Source organism: Pantherophis guttatus, chromosome 1 (genome assembly GCF_059756535.1).
Source record: "Pantherophis guttatus breed Tessera chromosome 1, ASM5975653v1, whole genome shotgun sequence".
In the NCBI taxonomy this organism is placed as follows: domain Eukaryota; kingdom Metazoa; phylum Chordata; class Lepidosauria; order Squamata; family Colubridae; genus Pantherophis; species Pantherophis guttatus.
The window spans coordinates 217,879,512-217,886,202 of record NC_142063.1 but is presented as its reverse complement, the minus strand read 5'-3'; the positions used below and the strand labels follow the sequence as shown (position 1 = coordinate 217,886,202).

The 6,691-nt window shown below is 39.1% G+C and overlaps 3 long non-coding RNA genes across 3 annotated transcripts; 2 read left to right on the top strand and 1 right to left on the bottom strand.

The window, feature by feature from the left end:
* Positions 1-1,992, top strand: LOC148116778 (uncharacterized). The gene is made up of 2 exons (XR_015733788.1): positions 1-105; positions 1,186-1,992. It is a non-coding gene; the product is annotated as an uncharacterized LOC148116778 (long non-coding RNA).
* Positions 1,737-4,799, bottom strand: LOC117674112 (uncharacterized). Its single transcript, XR_004593678.1, has 3 exons — positions 4,662-4,799; positions 3,697-3,892; positions 1,737-1,820 (listed from the first exon to the last, which is right to left on the bottom strand). It is a non-coding gene; the product is annotated as an uncharacterized LOC117674112 (long non-coding RNA).
* Positions 4,800-4,804: 5 nt separating this feature from the next.
* Positions 4,805-5,887, top strand: LOC148116777 (uncharacterized). Its single transcript, XR_015733787.1, has 2 exons — positions 4,805-5,168; positions 5,485-5,887. It is a non-coding gene; the product is annotated as an uncharacterized LOC148116777 (long non-coding RNA).
* Positions 5,888-6,691: the final 804 nt, after the last annotated feature.

The following is a 6,691-nucleotide window of genomic DNA, read 5'->3' as shown; positions in this document are numbered from 1 at the left end:
GTTCGGCCACTCCTTCTCTTACAGGACCTTCTTTACAGCTTCTACAATGGCTCTGGCATCTCATTCTATTTGAACTCAATGGCTATGGATCAGATGTTTACAGATGTGAGCTCATGCCTATGTACTGTTTTATATTGTAATGACTTATTTGTTAGTCATACTAATACTTTTGTTTTATAAAATTGTCTATAATATGGACTGGTATCTTACACATATCCTTTCATTTATTAATGAAATGATTTAATAGATCAGGGATCAATATTTTTATTTTGCTTACTACATTTCACATTATACAAAGCAACCCTCCGCTGGACTGGAAATTCAACAAGATAGAATGTTCTAGCTTATTATGCATCACTAACAAGTTATACTTAGTAATCATTAACAAGTTATAAAATATCTCATCTTTCTTCTTATACTTGAAGTCCTGCTTTTAGTAGGTACTCAGTTTCACATTGTGGTACTGAGTGTCCCAGGCTAAACATCTCATAGGAGTTTAGCATTGCTTGGTCATCTAGAGTCTAACTCAAGGCATATCCTCTTTGCAGACAACATCTGTCTCTCAATCAAAGAATAGGGTTTTTACAACTCACTTGGTGGGGATGCCCCTGGAGTCAACCCATCAGTGATAACCCATGTCCCTAGTAGGTGGTGTTTTGTACCTACCCCAAGTTAAATGATATGCAAGGCACATCTGAAATGGCTAATATATTCTTTCCCAAATACTTTAGCCAGCTTTGTCCTTCTACCCTTTAGCCAGGAACATTTCCAGATTCTGCAAAGTTGACATAGTAGACGAGTGTGTTGACATAAATAAACCACAAAATAAAATGAGATTCAATCTTGATTTTATCTATGGATACTGCTGTTACGACAAATCTTCCATTGTCCATTTAGACTGAAGATAAACTAATATCAATATATTTCAGAGGCAGGAGGTCATGATAACTAAGTGCAACTCACACAGAATAAGAAGGTAGCTTTATTAGATTGTGTGGTATTCGTGTGCTTGCAGAACTGAAGGAAGTTAATTGTGATAAAGACTTGTGCCATAGCAAATAAATAGGTTATAATTACATCATTCCCCTCTTTTTTATAGTAGGAAATAAAGTTTGTATCCATGAAAGTTCTATTTACGTCATAACATCATCACTTTTATATTGTATTTTGTTCTCATCTTAACAGCATATAACACCCATATAACATAATAATAAAATGAATATAATAAGAACATTGACCTAGTCATGCACCTGAAGATGTTACCAAAGCTATCAGCAATATAAAGAATTTGAAAGTAATTGACCCGCACAATCTACCAGCAGACATCTGGAAGCTGAAAGCACTTCGTGGCATAGCAGATGACTGGTTGACAAATTTCTTCAAGGTCATTGTGGTTTGGCCAAGTGCCTGCTGATTGGGCTGCGAGCATCTCAATTCTCCTCTTCAAAAATAAAGCCAACCCATCAGACTGATCCAACTACTGACCAATCCATCTTCTGTTGCACACAATGAAAATTTTTGAGCAGATTCTCAATTATGACATCATTGAAATATCAACCAGTGTGGTTTGATTACCAACGATGTCACTGTAATCCTCATTTTTGTGACTCTCATCTCATGAAGGAGCATCCTGCGAATATCACCCCACATTGTCGCCTACCACTTTGATGGCAAAACTCAAGTGGAACATCAAAACAAAGATGGCAGGACATAATTGACACAGACATGAAAATCATCCAGTTGGACCCGGTTGCTGCATTCGGTCGTGTGAAACGGTGTTCCTTGATCCAAAAAGTGGATACTGCATGTAGGGGAACATCCTAGGATGATGAAGAAGAAAATGAGTATAATAATATAAAACCATAATCATTTTCTACAAATGCAGTAGAATGAAATGGAAGGCACCAATCAGTTTGGCTCAATGTTGGAAAAGTCCTCTGTTACGTATATAGAGCATTTGATACTCCTATTAAATGTAAGCTTCATCTCTTATATACCCATATAGCTTTTCTTAATAATCACTCTGGGAATAATATATGTGATACAGATTTCATATTTTGAACGTTCAGGAATTTCCTTAATTACTTTATCATGGAATAATTTTTGTCTAGGTTTCTATGGGGTGATTTACAAAAGTCTCATCAGCCTCATTTATACAAAATTTCAGTTTTTGCAGAATTCGGAAATAATTTATACATTTGGTACTATATGGACCAGTTCATTTATAAACCCAGATTTATTGATACCAAATGACCCATAGCAAATCCTAACTTTTCATGATTCCCCTTTCTTTTATTCTTCTGTTAAATACGGCAAGAAAAGCACAAAATTACACACACACACACATAAGCGAAAACCACTCATGCCATAATTATGAAATCTCCAGAACCATAAAGCCTACAAACTTGAAATTTGCCACATATGTTCTTCCTGGCTTCTAGGTGCTCACTAAGAAAGGATTTTTCAAAATGACCATCAGAGCATTAGTATTTCCTATATTATGATTAACACGCTCTGATGCTAAGGAGTTCTATTTCCCCTCCCCACCTGAAAAGAAATCTGTTCCAAATGCAAAACACAAGCAGAGGAGAGGAGTTTCACTTTCAGTTTTACTTTCACAGCAGCAACGAGGTCATAGGATAGGGGAGACTTCTGTGGGGCAAGGCTGAGGGAGAGAAGGGGATAGGATAGGAGACGCTTCTGTGGGGCAAGGCTGAGGGAGAGAAGGGGATAGGATAGGGGAGCCTCTGTGCGGCAAGCCTGAGGGAGAGAAGGAGATAGGATAGGGGAGCCTTCTATGGGGCAAGCCTGAGGGAGAGAAGGGGATAGGATAGGAGAGGCTTCTGTGGGGCAAGCCTGAGGGAGAGAAGGGGAGAGGAGAGGCTGATTGTAACTACTCATTAATTTTCAAGCTGTAAGTGTTGATTTATCAAGCACGATCACAACCCTTGTTCTGTTTTGAAAAAGAAATAAGACAAGATCCAGTTATTAGATTTGCTTCAAAAGTCATCAGGGTCCTTTCTAACCTGGTACAAGTATTCTAAACATCCTGATGTTGAGACAGTCCGAAGGTTGTAGGGCATCTTTATTCTGAATATTTTGTTTTACTTTACATAGAAGATTGTGGTGCAGATGAATGGTCCTTGAGAACTTTTACATATACAGTATAGGGCAAATGCATCTTAATTATAAATACATCCAGATGGTTGCAGACACACATAACATATGTAATGTGACAGCAGCTTATTGAAAGTTGATTTTCTCTAATTAAACACATCTGAACTCAGCTGTTGACTTTTCCATATTAAGCCTTTTCCTTTGCTCCAATTCTTACATAGTTTAAATGTTCTGCATCAAGTACCCATGTTTTCCATGTCTAGAAGAAAAACTATAATGAATATTAACAAGTTTTCTCAGAAACACAATCAGATATTACTGTTAAGGCTATCTTGTTTACCTGTCCTAAATCAATATAAAGTTTTATAAAATTCCTCTTTTGGGACTGTTAGTTGCTAGGTAGATGTACAGCTTTATGGATCTGCCTCCTTCCCCGTGCTCAAATCTTTCCTGATACTCTTTCCTAGATATGAATTCAGCTACTATAGATTGAAATACTGTGAATTTAGAATAATGTTGCTTTCTATCCTTTCAAAATAAACTATGTGGCTTGCTGTTTGTTGCATTATTGTCTCCTACCTTGATTATAATGATAAACATAATATTTGTATTTTTAATGCTTGGATACTTAAAATGTTGCTAATTTAGCAGTTGGAGGTTTTTTTTCTTTCAGTTTTTCTTAATCTTTTCAGATTGATTATTTTATATTTTCAGGATATTTTTCCTACACGACAGAGCTCCCTGAAGTTTACAGAATTAAAAACAGACCACCCACCTGCAAAACAAAACAAAACAAAACAAAAAACCAAATGAAATGTAAAACAAACCATTTTAAAACAAACATTTTTATAAGTAATTAGCTGTTCTTCCTTCTTATTTTTACTGGCTAAATATTATATCATCTATTTCTGTGTATCCTTGTTTCCATATTTAAAATTGAAAAGCTGTAACTTAAATGTGGCTTAAACATGCAATATAATGACAAATCAAACAGCCAAAATAGCTTTTAAATCAATCAATGTTAAATCATCACATGAAATATTTTCAGTTGAAATGGTTCATAAGTAAACAAATTAAGCTATGAATCATTTTACCAAGTAATATAAATACGTGCTTGAAGCAGATCAAGTGTCCATGAATAGTTGCTCCTAATCGGTATCAATAAAGAACAAAAAGAGAGAGATGTGGCATCCACAAAAGCTTATGCATTAGTTCTGCTAGCCCTTAAAATATCACAAACTTCTTGGATCTTCTATGTTTGGCTGTAACAGACCTAAAGCAGTGGTGGGTTGCCCCTTGTTAGGACGGGTTCGCAAGAACCGGTAGTAAAACCGGCGGTAGGCTCCGCCCACCACCCCAGATGTCGTCATAGGCACTATCGCATTCACGGCATCCCATTGCGAACCGGTAGTAAAGGTAAGTAGAACCCACCCCTGATCTAAAGAGTTACCCATTTGGAAATTTTTACCAATGTTCATATTGGGATTTTCTTGGAAATGCTACACATTGGCACACAGTCTTTATCCAGAAGATCATTTGCGTACATGCAATTGTCATGTGTAGTTTTTCTATAAGAATTTTGCTAACTTTGCCTCCTTCTGCTCGTTAAGATCTTGAGCAGATTACTCAGCGTATAGGGCTTCACGCCCTGCGCTTTTGGAGGCCGCTCAGTTTATCAGGGGATTGAGCCAATTTCTTCAGGCTCTCCCCTTCATCAGCATGAAAAGCTCACGTTTAGTAACGCTGCGAAGCCTCCCAGCCTTGCTGGTAGCAGGCTTCATCAAACTGAGCTAGCCGCCCGGTTTCTTGCTTGCTGCCTCTCTCCTTTGGCGCAATACACATTCTGCGCCTCTCAGCTGACGGCCTCAGCGATCTCCAGAGGGTTGAGCTTCAGCTGCCCTCTCCTTCCCAGACAGAGCAGCAGCGTTTGCGCTTCAGCGCAGCGCTATTTCAGCGTCCCCGGGGCTTTCTTCCCCACACGCCTCTGCCTTCCTGCCTCCTGCTGCTGCATAGAGCTTCGAGGGACAGAATTTCAAACGGCATTCAATCAGGCAAGGCAGAGCATTCGTGATCCCCGGGGGGGGGGGGGAGAAGGAGAGAGGAATTTCTTGCCCCTAGAGCCTGGGTGGTGCAGCTGACTAAAGCTGTTAAACAATACCAGCTGCCTGTAATTACTGCTAGTTCAAATCTTACCAGGCTCAGCCAGTTCCTGGCTCTCCAACTCTAGGCCTTCTCCTGAGCCTTCCTTGTCGGCGGCCGCCATTTTCTAAAGGCAATAAGCCTCCACGAGGCAAGCGGCCGCCATTTTGTTTCGAGAATTGCTGGAACCTTATTTAATAATTAATTAGAGATTACTGCATTTTACAGGTACTGATGGCTTCGCATTCCACCAAGGCCACCAAGAGAGGGGCAGAAGAGGAGGCCTTGCCAGGGCCTTCCTCAGCTGTGCCTCAAAAGAAGTCCAAAGGGACTCAGGCCTCTAAGGAGGCAAAACAGAGAGACATCACGTGGGGCAAAAGACAAATATAACTGTGAGTGTATGCACTACAGGAAGGTTTAGGACTGGTTTGCTTCAGAAAACAAAAGTCCAACAGAGAAGTGCAGAGGATTGTTATTATCTGTTCCTCTAGGAAATCACAAGTATGAAATGAAAGTCAGAGTTGCAATTGTAATGTATGGAGCCTGGAGAATAAATTTGCACAAGAGAGTTGTGCTGTAGTTCAAATGTGTAGGTGATGTGTTCCCTAATTAAATGGCTGGTTGAATACAAGCCCCTTCTGTTTGTTTTAATTATAACACTTGGTAGAAAAGAAGACAAAGGTTAGCAAATTAATTTAATTCAACAACTTGTTCCATCTTGCATGCCACTTGATAGTAAGTGACATTGCCCCTTTTTAATTTTCTATTTCCTTCAGTTAGGAGCTATGGAGGCTGACACAGTCCCACACCTGTAGATAAGAGGGTAAAGGCTGTTTAAATCAAGTTGAAAAAAATCAGGAGTAATTGAGATTTTAGGACTTTCATATCCAGAGCTGCAAACAAAGCACATTGCTACTGATTACACAGGCACTGTTGCAAGTCTACCTTGCAAGAGCCTTGGTAGTACTAGGGTTTAAGGCACCCTGTTATTAAGCTGCTTAAGACCAGCTGCCTGCAATTACTGCAGGGTTCGAATCTCGCCAAGGCTCAAGGTTGACTCAGCCTTCCATCCTTTCTAAGGTAGGTGAAATGAGGACCCAGTTTGTGGGGGCAATAAGCTGACTTTGTATAAATATACAAAAGGATGAAGGCTATTGCTGAGCACATTGTAAGCCGCCCTGAGTCTTCGGAGAAGGGCGGCATATAAATCAAATTAAAAAAAAAAAAAAGTCTGTGGTTTGTTAAGGAAACATTTAATTTTTTTCCTGTTACTGGTAATGGTTTTATCAGTAATATCAATGAGATAACATCATTTCTGTCAGATTGTCAGTTAAACTGATCAAAATTAGCCAGCTCATTGCTCTGGACTGTAGAATGCATATTGCAGGGAATTCCCCAAAGGTTTTAACCAAGAATCAGTTACGTTTTATCAAAA